The sequence below is a fragment of the Danio aesculapii genome, chromosome 16 (genome assembly GCF_903798145.1).
Source record: "Danio aesculapii chromosome 16, fDanAes4.1, whole genome shotgun sequence".
Classification (NCBI taxonomy): Eukaryota; Metazoa; Chordata; class Actinopteri; order Cypriniformes; family Danionidae; genus Danio; species Danio aesculapii.
In genome coordinates, this window is record NC_079450.1 from 44,410,911 (window position 1) to 44,432,070 (window position 21,160).

Here is a 21,160-nt window from a genome sequence, read left to right on the forward strand (position 1 = left end):
TCTATGTGGCCCACATATGTTTTTTAAAGAGCCCATATTATGGGTTTTGGAAAATGCCCTTCCATGTAGTGTGTAACACAGCTCTAAGTGAAGTGAAATGTCCAGCTAAGGCTTAATTCTGTAAGTGTACAGTGTTTAAAACTATTGATTCATCTGTAAAGGAGTCGACTCATAGTGCTTCAAACGAGTCATCTTGATAACGAGTCATTAGGTGTTTCGTGATGACGCGGCTACCAAACACAAGTAGTTGCGCGCAAACCCGGGACATTTGAAACCTGCGGCCCCACCCACTAACACAGAAAAAAAGACCCCCACACACACAGACACCGGTCGAATGAAGTCACGCTGTGCAGATGGATACTATCGACAGCCTACCCAAAGATGAAAGCTCAGCATTATAGTCCAGAGTGCTTCTGGAAACTACATGCTTAAAAAGAAGACTTCATCCGTTTGTTAAAGGAAGGATCAGTAAAGACTGTCAGAACATGGATCAGTGCATCATGGATCAGTTTCTTCCCCCATTTCACAAGTGTAAGTACGTGTGATTAAAATTGCTGCCTCGTTTACTCTAGCTTGCAAATTATGTATTTAGTTTTGTTACTTGTAACCTTGTGTACTGTATCAGGTTAACTCTTTATTTTCTTATATCGCGTGTAAAGCCACGTTGAAAACGTGACGCGTGCCGCTTTGTTTACGGATCGTCAGCTGTTTCTACACACATGCAACGGTCAAGTTTCAAAATATTTCAGCTCAGGTTCAAGGGAGGTGTCTAAATTGCACCCAGCAAGCTGAACTGGCGCTCTAGTCTAGGCGAACGGTGAGGGTAATGTGTGTGTGTTGCGCAGGGCCGGTTCAGCAAGCTGAACTGCCGCTCTAGGTTAAGGACGATCACGTTGCCCTTAACCCGAAAGTGAAAACAAAAGTGACCCGTTAACAACGTGAGAACCGGGGGGTGTCGCAGATATAACTGAGGACTGAGGACTCTCTATTGGTGTTGTGTCTTCTAAGGAGGAGGAGGAGGTGTTTGTGTGTGTGTGTGTCTGTGTGAACAGAGCAGGTAGATGGTGACGTGCTCCTCAGCAGTTCTTGGAGTTTTTGCTCAATAAAATAGTTAGTCGTCTGTTTGTTTTTAAAGTGCTTCGTCTGTATTTACATTCACCCACTGGCAGCCAAAATCCACACCTTGATTAGCTGCTGGGCATTTCACTCTGTCTCGCGCTAAAGGCTGTCAGTTTCGACCAATCGCAGCAGGCTGTCATCGGTCCAATCAGCGCAGATTAGCTTCGCGCTGAGGACGGGTTTGGGTATAAAAAAATCGCTGAACGAATCATTTGGGATTCGCTGGGATAATTAGGTAAAAATAAATGCAGATTATAAGACCATGAAAGTGTTTTTTGACCTTGCATGCATATTAGACTGTTGTTGGAGACCCTTAAAACCTAAATATGACCCTATTTCATGTATAATATGGGCTGTTTAATAGTGATGGGCAAAGCGAGGCTTCGTGAAACACTGAAACAGTTGAAGCAAATGTGTTGAAGCTTCGAAACGTTTCGAAACACGTCTCTACAGTGACACCTAGTGGTCATTTTAAATATTGCACTGAAACAGCTTCAATTGAGAAGCACTTTGTCTATAGGCGAATTATATCATATGTTGTGGAATACCTTAACGCGAGTGGTTAATGTTCTCAACAGCAACGCTGATACCTTGGGTTCGAATCTGGTGTTATTTTAAATAACAAATTTTTTCTTTTAACGTGTTGTACTTGTAACTGTGGTGTCTGAATAAATCTGAATAAACAGTGATAATAAATATTTTGGTCATGAACTATGAACATTAATAAAAGACACAATGTCAATGTTTTTTTACATATAAAGATTTTTATCTAAAAATATTAAATGTTCAGCTGTGGATGGGCTGAGCCTGCTTCTTTTTTTACAAATTATTTCTCCAGCCTTTAAAAAAATCCTCTCACAGGGCACACTTGTTGCAGGCATACATAAGTACGTCTGCGCAAGCACATACAAATTTGGGAAAATTATTTCTCTTTCCTTCCAGTATTTTAGGGGATCTTCATTTCTTGGTAAAAATGCATCTGTTAGGTATTTTTTCACTTCAACAGTAGCATCAGCTGTAGCACTGCTTGTCAAGTGGGATTCCCGGACACGATTACCAAAAAGTTCCCATAAACTGTCCTGGCTTTCTCCTGATGTTGATGATGATGATGATGGCACAGATGCTGACAACTGTGGATCTGATGTGAGGAAAAAAAAAAAATTAATTACAAAGCCTAAACTCATGTCATAACTATATGAACTTGCATAATACATGAACAGTAAAAGGCTCACCATTACTTGTATAGGTACGCATAAGTGAAGCGCATTCCATCGTAAGATGCCTTTCAGCCTCCTGGCCTTTGCCAGTATTTCCAAATGCTACTGTTTTAAACCTTGGGTCTAGCAGTGTAGCCAATGCCAATGTTCTAAAGGACTCATACCCACCACATCTCAACTGGAGACCTTCTTGCAGGTGCGAGCCTGTGCGAAACAGGAGCAAAGCATATTAATTATATTACTGACAACAATATTACAGTTATGGCCATTGACAGTATGGATATTGTGGCTTACCTAATTGGACAACTGAGTCCTGCTTTGCAAGGCCTTTTTTCTCATTTAGCTTGTGCTGCAACATTCGGTACAGTGGTATAAGCTTTGAGGCTGAGACTCTCTGTTCTTCTGATAACTCAGTTGTTGCAAGTTTAAATGGTTGCAATAATGATATGGTTTCTTGAATGACATCAGACTCCATACTGGACAACAGATCAGTATCAGCCTTTAAACTAGAAACTGCAGCAGCCACTGGCTCTCGTTGTTCAAACAAGCGTTGCAACATGTCAAAGGTGCTGTTCCATCTGGTTTCCACCTCTTGTATGAGTTTTAAAGTTGGTCTACCCATCAAGGCCTGCATTTCTTCAAGTTTGTCCTTTGCTTTGCAGCTTGATCTAAACAACCCCACAATCTTTCTGGCGAATTTCACAGATGCGTGGGGTTTGATCTAGGGCCTTTTTGACAATCAAATTAAGATTGTGTGCAAAACATGGGATGTGTCGTAGATTAAGTAGTTGGGCACTTAACATCATGTTGGATGCATTATCATTACCAAACACTGAACTTTGGAGGTTATTCCCCACTCAGACATGAGCAGAGTTTTAGCCTCCATGAGATGCTGTGCAGTGTGTGTTTGGTAAAACCTTACAACACCCAATACAACAGTTGCCATCTTTGCTTCTGGTGTAATAAAGTGGCAAGTTACACCTAGGTATCCATCCATATTAATAGAGGACCACATATCAGCTGTAAGGCTAACGAATTGTGCCTTCTGCAGGTCCCTCATAGTCTTCTCCTTGGTGCTGTAGTATTTTTCTGTGACCATTGTTTTAAGTACCTTGCAGGATGGGAGAACATAGCTTGGCTCGAGCTTGTTCACAAAGGCCCTAAAACCCATATCTTCCACAATGGTGAAGGGCTGCAGATCCTTCACCACCATGTCTACAAGAGCCTCATCCAATTCCGTTTGTCTGCCTTAAAAAAAGGAATACAACCTACTTTCAGTAAAATATATTTAAGTGATTTAGCCTGAAATAGTTCACACACACAAACAATATATTTTAAATACAGTGCCATATTTGTGAGGTGTCACATTTAAATACTCACAGTAAAGCTTGTTAATGGGATGTTATATTGCAGGGCTTAGGTTGACATAGGCTTAAGTATATATGTAAAAAAAGGATTTTCTAAACACTGTCTCAACACTTTGTATTCACAATTAGATTTCATTCAGTGCATACCTTGCTTAGATGACCCATCAGTGTGACTAGCAGGTCTAGGTACAGGGCCATCCTCTGCACCTCCCAAAATGGCAGGATCTATCTATCTGCAATACTATACACTATCTAAGTTATGGATATGTTTGGGTTGTACTTGTATGCCTATATGGATGTATATGTATACCTATGTGGATGTATGTGTATGGATGCATATGTATGCCTATCAAAGTATCAGCAAATGTATCCTAACTATTTGTCAGTGTCTATAGCCTATCTATCAATAAAGTTTTAATGTAGCTTAAATATGCACTATAAATGTCTCTAAATCGCAAAATATCTCTCCTCTCACAAAACCCACGAATTAAACATGAGATAACATCATTTTTTTGAAATTACATTCAGACAGATGTGCGATTGTGATTTGTTAACGACCCTGTCAATCAAACGCAGATTCGGCAGGTATGCCACGTCTCGAAACACTTGGACCACCCTGATGCTTTTAATCTCTTTAGCCATGTGACCTGGGTGTTTCGAATCACTTTAGTCACGTGACCTGGGTGTTTCGAATTACTTTAGTCACGTGACCTGGGTGTTTCGGATCATGCTTCGGTGCAGTGTTTCGAAACACTTGCTCTTCGGGATCTCGGCACTGTGTCGAAACGTCAGTTTCGCATCAGCCATCCCTACTGTTTAAGATAACTGGACCGCATTTGCCATATCTTCTCTGGGCTGCTTTAGGCTCACAGCCACATTATCCAGAGCTAACTATGCCAAATATTTGCCAAAAGTGGTCCACATGTGTTTTAGGATAACTGGGCCACATTTGCCATATCTTCTCGGGGCCACTATAGGCTAATGGCTGCATTAGCCAGAGTTTACTGTGCCGAATATTTGCCAAAAGTGGCCCACATATGTTTTAAGCAGCCTGATCTCACGAGACAACGTAATTATTTTACGTTTTGTCAGTTTAGTGGCTAATACGTATGAATTTTTATGAGTTCATTCGTACAACATTGTACGATTTTAAAAAGGAGGCGTGGCACCTAACCCCACACCTAAACCCAACCGTCATTGGGGATGAGCAAATCGTACTAAATCGTACGAATTAGATCATACAAATTCATACGAATTAGCCACTAAATCAAAAAGTTATGAATTGCCGTGAGATTGTGTTGGTTTTAAGATAACTGGGCCACATTTGCACTTACACGTGTGAGCCACATTAGGTTTAAACCCAGATTACCCTTAAATGACTATGCCACATTTTTGCTAACTGTGGTCCACATTTGTCCTCCATCATTTCAGCCAAATTTATTATTTTTCAAAAGCTCTTAAGTAAAATAAAAGCTCTTTAGTGCCTAAACCATGCCAATCAGCTTTTGTTTGTATTTATGAAAAAAAAATACACGTTTCACACATTTCATTTTATATTTACAAAATATGTATACATGCATGCATACATCATACACTTGATCTCTTTTTCCTTCAGCCATGGATCCAAGAGGAGGTCTTAGTGATGTTGATGATTTTTTTACTTTTCACTTTTACATTCATCATTTATTATTTTGTGTGTGTGTGTATTTTGTCTTTAATTAGCTACCATCAGACATCTTCAGAAGTGTTCTTTTAGATGTTTATGATGAAGGAGATGGAGCCTTCCTCACACTGTTAATTGGTCAAATATAGAGTGGAATTCAAGCTCTCCAGATGTGAATCCTGTGGTTGGCTTTAAAAAAACTCCATTGGATACTGTGGTGATGGGAGGAAAGGGATGTACAGAGCATTCTATTCAGACAAGAGTTTGATGGCTTCTGCTCTATGCACTGCTACTACATGATGAATAGATGGATTTGTACTTTATGAATGGTATTTGTGGTGAACTGATGGATGTATGGATTTTTAGTCAGTGGATAGCATGTTTTTTTAAGAGATTGTTTTATTTGTTTTTTGATAATTAAACTGAAATGTTTAATGAACTTGTGTCTGTGTTCTAAATTGATTAATATCACTTCACATAAGGTTACTAATGACTTATCTTTATTATAAATCTATGATATTTGAACAATATATATTTACCAGGCAAAAAAAATTATTTGTCAAAATCTTCTTAATTTAAATTACTTTAGGCAATCCTTTTAGTGACACTGGAAAACAAGTCACAGTTTAAAATAGTACTAAATAAATCACTTTTCTAATTAGTGCATTTATAAATAGCCAGTAAAAATAACAAAAACATAATTTGTCTAATGACATTAAAACATTTGTATCCATTAATGCTGATTTACCCATTACTTTAATGAAACTTGTGATTACGTTTAATTCATTCTTTATTCTAAACACCAGTAACATAAAGTAGAATGATCCACCCTTAAGCTAAAAGAGCAGCTTATTTAATATGTTAATCTAATTGGCCAACGCATTTGACCGGAAATAAAACCTTTGACCAATGAAAAACCTTTTGCCATGCCCCTACCGGGGAAAAAAACTTTGACCAATGAAAATCTTTACCCCGCCCCTACCTTTTGCCACGCCCATTTCTTCAGACTGCAGTTACCCCCTACTCAACAGAAGCGAGCCTGACTATCTCGCCTAAAGGCTGATTTAAGTCGTGTTCTAAATAAATGCAACAGCATACAATAATAGGAATATTTTCCATATTAAAATAAGTTTTTGTTCTAACAACACCGGAAATTTATATTTTAGAAACAGCTTCTATTTCTTGAGTGTGAACAACAGGACAAACTGACAATGATCTCCTCAGGTACACCTCATGTGGTTTATTTAATGTTAAATGCTAACAATCTTGAAAATAAAATAAACTGTTTGAACTTTAGAACTGTGACTTAGTGCAAACCAACAAATAGGCCTATCAGTGATTCAGCATGTACATTTAATAATGTTAAAGAAGTTTAATATGTATTAATTAGATTAGAACCATTTCGTTGGAATGCAGTGAGTGGGCTTCTGAATGGCATTATTTAAAATTTCTGTCGTGTTTCATCTGGTGCAAACAGCCTAATTGCTTATCACTGTAAATCTCGTCACATAGCGTGTTAAGACACAGGGTACAATGTAACCTGCTCACTTAATGCTTATGTTCGTAATATTCATTATTTGCTAATTAATAACCACCTCATGTGGAACTCTGAATCTGTGTCTCATTTCGGTTTCCCAAAACAATGAACAAGAACATTCTAGCAATGTTTTGAAAATGTTGGTAAGGGACCAGATTAAACAATGTTCTCTTAAAAAACGTTTTCACAATGTTTCATAAAATTAAAGTAAGTACATTCTCACAGTCAGATTTGAGAAATGTTATACATGATTTCTTTTCAATAACAGGACAGAAAGACAATTAACATACAAATTTTAACCTGTACTTATTAAAATATATAAAATGTCATGTTCAAAAAGTTATTACAGACAAATAAGTAAAACCTAGTGGTTTAAAAAATAGTGGCAAAGCATACAGATTTAAAGTGACAATTAATTAGTATTTTATACAATTAGTATTAAGTGTCAGCAAATTATTCTTGTTTTAAATATTCCAGATTTTTAAAATTGTTTTCTTTGTTACACATGTTACACAATGAGCACAAGAATGTAAGAAAATGCAGTGCTTTAAACTTTCTTTTTCACATTGCTACAGTAAAATTAAATATTTTAAATGGTTATAGAGAGTGTTTTGTGTCTGTCATATTGTTACTGTACATTTCGGAAACAAAAAAGAAAACAAACAATGTTATTAACAAACATGTAGAATATTTAGAGAATATTGTCCTGACTTTATAGAAGGCTTTCTGGGAACTAGAACAAAATACCTGCTGAAAATGTTAGAGTATAATATTTTAACAATGGTACCATTAAACGGGATTAGAATGTTTTAGAGAACATTTACCTGTCTTTTAATAGAATGTTTTGGGAGATAAAATAAAACAATACGATGAAACATTATAATAATGTTAAAGTATAATGTTGTAGCAACACTGTAAAAAAATCTGTTAAATTTACTAAAAAATACCGGCAGCTGTGGGTAATCTAATGCTTTTAACATGTTACATTCTGAAATTCAGTTTACAGAATAAATCTGTTAAAAATACATTCCCCAGTCTGTATTTTTCATCAAACACATTTAACCCCTCAAATCCCAGAGCAAAATCCTCACTACAGAGGGTTGATGAGATAATTAAGGGTCTAATTAAAGGAGGATGGATAATTATTGATGTTAATGACACCTGTTAAGCAGAATCACTGAAGAAAAGAAAAAAAAAAAAAACACAGCCAAAACCAAAGATGAAATCAACTGAGAATAAAACTCTAAATACATTAATAATAATTAACAAAAAAAAAACAAATTACACAATAAAAATGTAATTTCTCAAGATCTCAGTAGACATCATTAAACAACACAAACAACAGGAGCTTCACTTAATTTTGACCGTTGACTTTCACAATTTCTGTCACATGAACAAAAGCTCTTAATGGAATTTTTGTTATTCATTTGACATCACCATGATGGAGGACAGAGTCAGCTATAGTTGCTAGTAGTTGCTAGTCTGCTATAGTTCAACTATTTGTTCTGACACTAGTTTTTAAATTGACTACTATAATAATGGTGTTAATCACACTATTTGTATAGGATGAAAAGCCAAACGAAAAAGCAATAGTATGTCTGATAAAATTAAAGCTGTGGTCACACTGGATTTTCCTCCCACAGACTTCCATTCATACGCACGCGAATGCGTCAGACTGAAAACGCAGGGTCATGCATCAAGTTTCGCAAGTTGCTGCGGTGCAAAGTTCAACTATACCCATCTGCAGCCCGCAGATTGGGGCGGGGCTGAATATGGGGCGGGGCTGCACATGCAGTCCCGCCCACTTGTAATTTCATTGGTTAGTGGAGACGTAATAACGTCGATGCCACTACGTCGTGTCAGTAAACAGGAAATGCATTTACAACTTCTCGAAAACAGTTTTTATTGTTAATAAAATACACAAAAGCGGTTATTCCTGCTAAATGTTTTAATGTAAATTACAAATATTATCAAATCATGAATTTCATTCAAGAAAACGGTTAAGTGAACTTCAATAGTATTTCTCCTGCAAAAATATTACTTATTAAAAAGGATTCCCGAAAGATTACACTTATAGAAATTAACTAGTTTTACTTTTGCAAAAGTACTAGTGATAATTGTTTTTTGGCCACATTTAATTTTTCTACAAATACCACGATTGAACTATGATTAGTGCTGCCTAACGTGTGTGTGCGTGCGTGCGCGCGTGTGTACACAGATGTACAGCAGGAAGACTGACAAGTTACCAAGAAAATAATAATAAATTAAGATACAGCAGTTTTTTTGATCGTCTTTAATAAACAAAAATAATTAAACATTTTCATTGGGGAATTCCCCTCCAGCATTAAAGTGGCAATCTGCTGAGCAGTATCCTGGGAAGTCAATGGTGCTGTAGAATTGCTCACAGGACTCCCTTCCTTGAGGCTGTGCCTGCCTGACTGGTGTCACCTGGGGCTGTGTCTGCTGGGCAGATGACTGAGGCTGTGCCTGCATGCCAGAGGTCACCTGTGGCTGTGTCCGCTGGGTAGACGATGACTGAGGTTGTGAATCCTGGACAGATGACTCAGGCTTGGTCTGCAGCACAGCTGATGACTGAGGATGGGTTGATGGGGAATGCTGGCTGGCAATGTGGTTTAGTAAATTTGCCCGAGTTAACACAATCACTGAACAATAGCAGCAGTGAAAGTGGGATTTTTCTCTACATTTTAAACCACATTTTACGATTGTGAAATCTGAAATAGAATAAAAAAACATATATATTTTTTAAATTATGTACAATAAACCTTACTTGTGTCTCACTCTGGCCTTTGGACAGTTGAATGACAAGCAGATTTTTTATTATTTGAGCAACAAAGACCCAAGATTTATGAAGTATGATGGTTCATGTTAAGTAGAAAATTAAGTTTGCCTGAGCCTTAATATAAAAATAATAATAATAATAATTACAAATAAGAATGCAAATGTAAATACAATTTGCAATTTTGGCTAGTTTGACAACAAATTAGACTAAAGTGTTGAAAGCAAAACCTTTAAACTCACCATGATGTTGTACTGCCCACTGTAAATGATTTTTGATGTGATAAAGCATAATTTGTGGCATACTAGTGTATGAGCAGAATGGGCACTTGCACTGCAGTTTTTTAAATACTGCTCACATTCATCCTTGCATAGCACGGTTTTATGCATATTTGCAAGGGGAAATGGCTCTTAAAAGAGCCGTTGGGTTATGAATTAAATTAAAAAGTTGTAAAAAAAATGTAAAAAATAATTAAGAGCAAAATAAATAAATAAATCAAAACAAAAAGAGGGAAAGTACTGAAGTAAAGCAAATGTACTCCACAAGAATTGTAGGGACGAATATATCAATGACAGGAATCTGCAAACAGAAGGTAGTACAGATCAATAGGTTAGGAATCAAACGTTTTATATTGCACATATTTAACAGTAACATTATCAGAGTAACATATGTAAATTAGAGAACAATCCATTGAGTGGATTTAATTCATAGAAGTAAATCCCAAACAAATTTATATTTTGTTCATATCTTTGATATCAATAAACTTCATGTGATAGACTGCATTTACCAAACTGAAAAAGCTGATTTTATATTCGCACATTTGTTAGGTTACAACTGATGACACAGTACTTATATTGTTTGCCACGCTATTTTGAATATTCTGTATGAAATGACAAGTTAGACTTGAAAACAACATTAGCACTGTTAAATTGACCGTGAACAATGGTGTAGGCTACTTTGATAGCCGTTGGCTGTTAATATGATTTCCCGATTTAGAATTTGTAAATAATATTTTTTTTAAATTATATTATAAAGAGGACGTCAGTATGTGACTGCGGTCACGCCATCTGTGGTTCCGAGAGAGACGGTCACGCTATCTGTGCTTTAAATTGTATTGTGCTACTCTGTGTTTTGCGGTAGATTAAAGACGCGTGTGTTTAATGCGCTGCAGTTTTATAATCTTGTTTCACTTTTATTCGCGTAAATGAATTTAAATGAGGGATAATAAAAAATCGTCACATTTGTTCATATTTGGGTATATAATAATCATGAATTTGCATGTAGGCTATGCTATTATTCCTTTGTTTTGCTGTAATTGTGTTTTGTTTGCGGGTTTAAAACAAAATTAATAGTATTAAAGTCATTACCCGGTTGTCATGACTACTCACATTCCTTTTCATATTCACAACTTACTATTTAGGTGTTTACTGTGTAATTATGACTGTTTTATTGGTTTATTTGTGTTTTTCTGTAAATATTTTCCCCTTTTTCATGTGGAATGTTGCTAAATTAATGATTTTTTTTTGTACGAATGTTAATTTTCCCTACTTCAATCACATTTAAATAATAACATACCAAAATAATGTAAAATACTGACTTTTTACTGAAGAGTCATATTAGAAAAATTATTAAAAAAAAATAAAATAAAATTGTTTTCTGCCAGCTCCACCAGATTATTGTTCTACATGTCCTGATGTACTAATGTGTCCACTTTTCATATCATATTACTGTTGCATATTTTAATAATAGCGTGCTAAAATCATGGAAAATACAGTGTTTTTTACTGTACGGTCATATTAGAAAATTTTTAGCGCGCTATTATTAAAATATGCAACAGTAATATGATATGAAAAGTGGACACATTAGTACATCAGGACATGTAGAATAATAATCTTGTGGAGTTGGCAGAAAACAATTTGATTTTATATTTTTATGATTTTTCTAATATGACTCTTCAGTAAAAAGTCAGTATTTTACATTATTTTGGTATGTTATTATTTAAATGTGATTGAAGTAGGGAAAATTAACATTCGTACAAAAAAAATCATTAATTTACCAACATTCCACATGAAAAAGGGGAAAATATTTACAGAAAAACACAAATAAACCAATAAAACAGTCATAATTACACAGTAAACACCTAAATAGTAAGTTGTGAATATGAAAAGGAATGTGAATAGTCATGACAGCCGGGTAATGACTTTAATACTATTAATTTTGTTTTAAACTCGCAAACAAAACACAATTACAGCAAAACAAAGGAATAATAGCATAGCCTACATGCAAATTCATGATTATTATATACCCAAATATGAACAAATGTGACGATTTTTTATTATCCCTCATTTGAATTCATTTACGCGAATAAAAGTGAAACAAGATTATAAAACTGCAGCGCATTAAACACACGCGTCTTTAATCTACCGCAAAACACAGAGTAGACGCACAATAAAACCAAATTTACCTTAATACGATCTACCTGGAAAACACCAACACAGTAAACATTCGTTTTTTACAATGCTTTAAAACTTTACATGACCTTTTAACAAAACACTACACACAACTAATGAATAAAGGATTTAAATTAAATGATTACACATAATACGTAGCTTGTAACGTATACTGACATAAGACGTGTACTCACCATGCGATGAAAACCGGAAATGAAAGGATACGTTACGTCAACTGAATAGGCGGAGCGACATGTTCAGCACCGCCCATTATTACGTATGGGCGGGGCTGCACATGCATCCTCGCCCCATATTCAGCCCCGCCCCAATCTGCGGACTGCAGACAGGGGCTTCTCGCAAAGTTCAAGCTTGGTGAACTCTGACCTGCAAAATCGCATCACCTGACTGTGTGAGACCAATCGAGGATCAAAACAGGACCTCTCTGGACAGAAATTTAAAGCATAGAGCAATCGCTCGCTTTTTTTAATGTCTAATCATCTTCTTTAATCCCGCCCCTTTTCGCAGCGCCGCACGACAGAATTTCGCACAGACAAAGCCTGGTGTGACCATAGCTTGAAGCTACGGTCACACCGGGCTTTGTGTGTGCGAAATTCTGTCGTGTGACGCTGCGAAAAGGGGCGGGATTAAACAAGATGATTAGACATTAATAAAGTGAGCGATTGCTCCATGTTTTTAATTTCTGTCTAGAGAGGTCCTGTTTTGATGCTCGATTCATCTCACGCAGTCAAGTGATGCGATTTCGCAGGTTAGAGTTCACCAAGCTTGAACTTTGCACCGCAGCAACCTGCGAAACTCGACGCATGACCCCGCGTTTCCGGTCTGACGCATTCGCGTGCGTATGAATGGAAGTCTATGGAAGGAAAAGTCAAGTGTGACCGCACCTTTACAATGATATTGTAATCACCCTCACCTGCTTGTGCAATCATTGAATTTCATGTAAGTTTTAAGTGAGAAATGAATACTATATGCAAATTAAACCACTTGACTTCTTACAGCAGCCAATAACTATTTAACAGGTCTAAATACACCATTCGCAATTAAAATATCTATGGCAGAATTTAAAAAAACAGACATCAAAAATCAAGCTGCGGTCACACTGGGCTTTTCTCCCCATAGACTTCCATTCATAGTCACGCAAATGCGTCAGACCGGAAACGTAGGGTCACGCATCAAGTTTCGCAGAATGCTCCAGTGCAAAGTTCGAGCTTGGTGAACTCTGACCTGCGAAATCGCATCACTTGACTGCGTGAGACCAATCGAGGATCAAAGCAGGACCTCTCTAGACAGAAATTTAATACATGGAGTAATCATCTTGTTTAATCCTGTCCCCTTAGGCAGCGACATACAATAGAATTTCACATGCTCAAACTCTATTGTGACCACAGCTTAAGTCATTGAATCTCCGTAATGGTGACAAACAAAAAATAAAAATCAACCCAGAACAATACAAAACACTCTACTAAATATTACCCCCAAAACAACATAAGATTAGGGAAAAGTAAGAGATTGTAAAAACTTTAAGCTGCATAATATATTCATGCTGCAATGCATGCTGGGATTTTTGTACTATGCTGGCACCCAGCATGCATTGCAGCAGGAATGAATTAAGCAACTTTTTTAGTAACCATGGTTGAGGTTCATATCCTGATTCTTGACGTCTGTGTGTCTAATTATGCATGAAATTTATTAAATTTTACTTAATAATTCCTTGATACTTGTTTGTTGAACCTCAATAGATTACTGTAACATACCAAACAATGTCAAATAAAGCGATATTCTATGGCTTATCTTCAGAGATGTATAGTAATGAAGTAGTCACTACTGTACTGAAGTACTAAAAGACAGTATCTGTACTTTACTGGAGTATTGTTTTTTCTCCTATTTCCACTTTTACTTAAGTACATATTTTCGATGAGTTTAATACTTTTACTCCGATAGATTTTTTTATGAGCTGCATCGTTATTCGTTACTAGAGGTGTCAAAATGGTCGATGTCGGTTCAGTAATAGATCATAACGGGTTATTACGTACTGACGTCATTTATCACCTATAAGCGGTGTCGCAATACTATGGCGAAGGACGGAGGCGCGAGGGCGAGTGAAGGCGGCACAGCAAACAAGCCGCTATTTCACTACTACAGAGAAATGTTGTGGGACTCCATCTCTGCCTCTCTCACTTTGGACATTTGACCCTCTGGCCTGTTTGTGAGGTAACTTTTCATCTCCTCTTGGCTGTTAAAGCGATACTTGTGGATCCAGACCTGGGCGTGTATGAGGTGCAAGTTTTCTCCACTGTGTCTATTATAGATTACCTGTGATAACCGCGTATTATACATACATAGACTGTAACCGCGGCTGTTCTTCCCGCCATCGGTGAACAACGCTTTCATTTCTAAAGCCGATAGCAGCCCTTTCTGTTGAGAAGGTGAAGACAATAACCAATCAAAGGGGTGTAAGACCTCGCCTGTCAGCGTTTAAAAAGCAGGCGGGAGAATATTTACATTAGTTTATTTGCTATAAATGCTCATGCTGTCTTCTGTGCATGAGTTTTGTTTGATACATTCAGAAAGAGTGTTTTCTTTGAGCGGGTCAAATTAAGGGTACAGTTCAAATGTATTACTGCGGTATTAAAAGACACAATTTTATTACAAGTAACCATTTAACTGTCACACCAAGAAGAAAAACAATAGAATTTTTTTATTTATTGCATTTCTTAACTCCTAATGTCGCTAGTTAACACAATCAATACATTTTCCCCCAACACTTTCCATAATTTCTAAAATATCAGTTTAAGACCAATTTAATTAAAACATAATCAAAATGAAACATTTTTGAATACTAAATTATAGCCATAAGCCATAAAATATTTCAGATTTTCATTTAACACAGTAATATACACGTTTTCTTTTTTTACAATAAAATCAAAATCAAGTGAATTAGAACGTTCGTTTACAGCGTTTACAACCAGTAAATTGTGCTCCGAAAATGGGTTTCAATAGCGTTTTGAGTGGATTATGGACTGTTTTTGTGACACACAACTTTGAAAGGTGTGTGTTAAAGCTGTTATAATCTGTCAGATCTGTGGGTCAAGCGTGAGAGAAAACAGTATTGTAAGTCATGTTTCTTTTCGTTCTGCTTAATGACGTGCCCCCAAAAAAGAGATTTAAAATAAACAAAACAATATGATGTCTTTTCACTGCATTCTTTAATAACTACATTACACAATACTTGTACTTTTACTTTCAGTACTTGAGTAGTAAATTTTGAAATGAACTACTTGCAATACTTAAGTACAAAAAATGTTGAATACTTTAGTACTTCCACTTATGTATGGTGCTTAAAGAGCACTTTTACTTCTACTCAAGTCACTTTTTGATAGAGTACTTGTACTTTTACTTAAGTCTGGGTCTCTAGTACTTTATACATCTCTGCTTATCTTATGAAATACTAGAAGTTATCTGTAATGAATAAGTGCACACAGTATAGCTTCTCATTGCCTTTCTTGCTATAACTGACGAGTTACAAAAACACTGTTATGACAGCCAGAGAAACATTAAGATCTCCATGATGGTGGTTAAATGAAATATTTTCAATAAAAATATAATCCTCTGTTCATTATCAAATATGCTTGCAGATATGAGAGAATTGTAGTCAAACTGTAATCAGTGAAGCTGCTAATGCTTTTATTTAATGGAGTTGTTTAATCCTCTGTTTTAATTCAGTTGGTTTGGTGTGAGGCTGTGTCTGTAGTTTTATTTCTTGTTCTTTCCTTCAGTGATTGGGCTTGTTAACAGCAGGTGTTCATCATTCAGTTATTTTTGCTCATTCACTCTGTCTAGTGGACTAAACTAATTGACTTATTTAGGGACTAGTAAATGAGAGTGTGGTGAGATTTCAGACACTGATTGTTTTTTTTTTTCGAAAACAAAGGTTAGATTTGTTACAGCTATTTTTTGTATTTTGTGCACAAATGAGCTGTTAATCATTTAACAGGTTTTCACTGTAGATTGTACAGACTATTACTGTTAAAATCATGGACATGTTTTACAGTGAATGATACTTCAAAACGTATTTAGAATGTATTAAGAGAATGTTTTCCTACCATTAAAGAGAACATTCTGGGAACTTAAAGAAAACTACCTACTAATAATGCTATAAGAATGTTAGAATATAATGTTCTAAAATTGTTACCAGCAAATGTGGTTAGAATGTTTCTAGAAAATGTTTTCCTATCTTTTAAGCGAATGTTCTGGGAACTAAAACAAAACTACCTGCCGAAAACAGTAATGCAACATTGCTGGTAATATTCTCAGAACATGTAGAGAACTAAAACATTCTAGCTGAGTAGGCAGAACTGCAAACTATTTTAGCTGAAGATGGTCTCCATGCTTTTTGAAAAGCTCCACCCAAATATCCTCTTGTGAGAAGATTTCTGTTCTCAATCCAAGGAGCAAATCCTTAAGAGCAAAGTGGTGATCACCCAAAAACTCACCACTGTTCTGCGGCTCTTTGTGGAAACTTGGCGCATTAAAGAGAAATGCTGTGAAGAGATTCTGAGGGCGTTTGGTCACTTCTATGACCACAGCCTGATGACAGCATCAGATTCTTTTAGAAACTTCAACCCAGAAAGTGGAAGTTTGGATGCATTCTACCATGAACATTAATCCAACAATGCAGAGTGTCGCCGTCTATTTTAGGTAGTGAAACTTCTCCTGATCCTTTCATATGGCTAAGCCTCCATTGAAAGAGGGTTTTCTGTCAACAAGGAGGTGATGGTTGAAAACCATGACCATATGCATAGTGTTGGAAGGCTTCTTAACATAGCCCACAGAAAGGAGCTACTCCTCGCTGCCAGACAGAAATGCTACATGAATCTTAATGACCAAAGACATCTAAAGCAAGATGAACAGAAGTCACAGAAGAGGAAAGGACTAATGGAAGAGATAACAGAGATACAATCCAAAAAGAAGAGACTAGAGGAGGTTATGAGGGTCCTCCTGAAGTCCGCTGATGAAAATGCACAAAAAGCCGAATCACAAGTAAAACTGAGCTTCATCTCAAAGTCCTTTGAAGGGCAACAAAGGAAAAGAAAAGAAGTCTGGGAAACAGCTAGCTGAAAAACTAAAGGAAATGAAGGACACACTTTAACAGGCCCTACCCTTTTTGGCCTATACTTTGTTCAGTGCAGTATCATTTTTAAGCAGATGGCAGAAAATGTTCCCATTTTACACAATAAAAAGTGTTTATTGAAATTGTATTTATCTGTCTAGTGATTACTTGTCATTTATATATAGGTTATTTAGAATGCCAAGACAGAGAGGTGATACATTTTGAACCAATAAGCATGTTACCCTTTAACCATTTGACAAGTGGGACATTCGCCATACAGTTACAACAGTCAGATGTAATTAACAAATGTAATTTACCGTGGTTGCTAGGTGCTGGAAAAGCATTAAATTGCACCTTGACAGTGCTTGAAAAATGCAGGAATTTGAAGTTGGAAAAGGTGTAACGCACACCACCCACTAGTGCTGATATACAAGGCAAGGCAAGTTTATTTATATAGCACATTTCATACACAGTGGCAAAAAAGTGCTTTACTTAAACAGGAATAAAAGAAACAAGTATAATGGTAAAAATGGTAAAAAAAACAAAAAACAAAAAAAAAACAGATAAAATGTGTTATAAAAGAATGAAAAAAGAAGAGAAAAACATAATAGTGCAATCTGTCAGACGTAGCACAGTGCTCATTCAGTAAAGGTACAGCTAAACAGATGTGTTTTCAGTCTTGATTTGAATGTGCCTACTGTTGGTGCACATCTGATCATTTCTGGAAGCTGATTCCAGCTGCAAGGGTTGTAGTAGCTGAAAGCCGATTCACCCTGCTTTCACTGAACTCTTGGAATTTCTAGTTTATATGATCCTAAAGATCTGAGTGATCTGGTTAGGTTTGTATTCAGTAAGCATATCTGTAATGTATTAAGGTCCTTTGCCATTTAGTGATTTATGGACCAGTAATAATACTTTAAAATCTATTCTGAATTTAACTGGGAGCCAGTGTAAAGACCTAACAACAGGCGTGAAGTGCTCTGATTTCTTGGTTCTGGTCAGAATTCTGGCCGTAGCGTTCTGGATGAGCTGTAACTGTCTGACTGTCTTTTTGGGAAGGCCCGTGAGGAGGCCGTTACAGTAATCCACCCTGCTGTTGATAAAAGCATGAACAAGTTTCTCTAAGTCTTCACTGGAAACAAAGCAGCTGATTCTTGCAATGTTTTTGAGATGATAGTATGCTGATTTACTGACTGCTTTGATATGACTATTGAAACTCAGATCTGACTCCAGAGTCACACCAAGATTTTTGACCTTATTTTTTGTTGTTTGACCTTTAGTGCCAAGGGATGCATTCACTTTGAGAACCTCATCTCTGTTCCCAAAGGCAATCACTTCAGTTTTCTCTTTGTTTAACTGAAGAAACTTTTGGCACATCCAATTGTTAATTTCATCAATGCATTGGTAGAGGATGTCCATGGGGCTGTAGTCATTAGGCAGTAAGGCTAGGTAGATCTGAGTGTCATCAGCATAGATGTGGCTTATTTGGCTCAGAGGGAGCATATAAAGGTTGAACAGCAGAGGTGCCAGAATCAAGCCTCGTGGGACTCCACATGTCATGGGTGTCCACCTTGACCTATGGTCACCCATACTGACATAGTAACCTCTCCCTTCTAGGTAAGATCTGAACCATTTGATGACCGTCCCAGATAGCCCAACAATTTTCAATCTGGTTTCAGACCACATCACAGTACAGAGAGCGCTCTTATAAAGATAATCAATGATATCCGCCTAAATACAAATTCAGGCAAACTAACAGTGCTGGTACTGCTCGATCTCAGTGCCGCATTTGACACTGTCGATCACAGCATACTTCTGGATCCACCCCTTGAAGTTTAAGAACTTGTTAACCTGGTAAAAACAAATTTTTCGATGATTTTGCCAATAAAAGGGAGATTTGAGAGGGGCCTGTAATTGCTCAATAGGGTATTATCCAGGTTGCTCTTCTTCAAGAGGTGTTTAACAACTGCAGTTTTAAATGAGTTTGGAAAAATTCCTGAGAGAAGTGAAGCATTTACCAATTTTAGAAGATCCATTTCTAAACAGGTAAATACCGTTATAAAGAATGATGTGGGGAGCGTGTCAAGACTGCAGGTTGATGTTTTCATAACATGCACAATCTCCTCTAAGATTTTACCATTAATTGCCATGAAATCAGACATAATGTCTGATTTCTTAAGTTGTGGTTCAGCTAGTCTAACTTCGACACAACATAACTTCGACACAATATACAGCCATAACGCACTGCTTCTTGTTTGCTATTGCTCATATAAAAAATATATATATATATTAAAATAAATTAAAAATATATTTATATATATATTGCAGTTTAAGGATTGTGAGCAGCCCCAAGAAAATCATTATCCAATTTCCCACCTCTCTTCTGCTGGCTTCTCACTTTTCTTCAGAGCACTCTTTCCCCAATGATAAAGTTGTGCACAATAGCCCCTGAGGTTCTCTTTATGGCTTTCACTTTGTCTCTAGATGTGAGCATGTGTCTTTACAGCTTTATTTACTTGGTTTGGCAGCTGTATGGCAGGAATTACAATCTTTGCCTGCAAGACATCTGCCACAGTATAATTGACCTAGGCGATAAAAGAAAAAAATAAGCAAAGATGGAATAAAAGCCAAATTGGAAAAATGGAAGAAAATACATTAAAAGATACAGCAACCTGTGAAAAATGCTGTGCCTCTATTCCAAACATCAAGCAGAAAGCTGAGGACTTAAGTAGTGAGCTTTTTTTTGTTTTAATGTAAAAGGTACTGAATATTGGTCATATATTGGCCCCATTTCTATGGTTTATCCTGACAGTATTCCAAGAGTGCTAAAAAAATAACACAACAAATGCATTTTGTTTGTGTGGTTCTGTACTATTTTTGGCAACAGAATATTTAACAATCAAAACACTGCATTAATAAAGTTACCTTAGATTAGTCTTATGTGCTTTCAATGTTCTAGGCTAGCATTAATACTTATATCAACCCATTACTAATACTTTGTTTGCCATATACAGTCAATTGCCCTTCTACAGTCATGTTAGACTGGCATGGTATGGACAAGAACAATAATCTTACATCTGTATTGTGTGACTAATTTTTTCCACTAACCCATTGGTTTGTGCATTGTATGGATCACTAGAGGACTCTTCTCTATGAAACATTAAACTGCAGATTTTTTAACATTCTCTTTATTTATTTTTTTTGGTTAAAGGGGTTCAGAACTTATGAAGGTATAAATGGAGTTAACTAGTTAACTGATGTTCAGGAGCAGGACCACACCTCACTCTGCTATCTCACCCAATCTCCTACTTCCCAAAACTTAAATATGGCAGGTCAACTATCTAGTCATCTTGTTCTATTGAAAACACTATAGATCTAGAAATACAGATCATCTCACCCAACACCGATCTATTCTTGGCAAAAGAAACAAAAGAAACACACCAGAAAAATGGCAGTAAAAGCTGAGTGATTCAGCAGTCTAATGTGTTAAAACAGCTCAAAACCTCACGAATGAAATACACTAGGCATAAAAAGATATAGCAAAGTATGACAAAATGGAGTAGGATCTAGATCTAATTGATAAAGCCTAATGAAGGTATGTGGGTGGACCACCCCGCTGCATTGCAGATGCCAGCCATAGACTGGCCAGAATGAAAGACATTTGAAGCCGCTATACCCCTGGTGGAGTGGACCCTGAACGCTTCAGGTACGGGTCGATCCAGGGCCTCATATGCCAGTGAGATAGGCTCGACTATGCACTGTCTCAGAGTCTGTTTAGACGCAGGTGCTTCCATTTTAGGTGGGCCATACAACTACAAATTCTCTATGTGAGCGAAAACAACATCTCGATGTTGAACCGCTAACTCCCTTGACCAGGCTAAA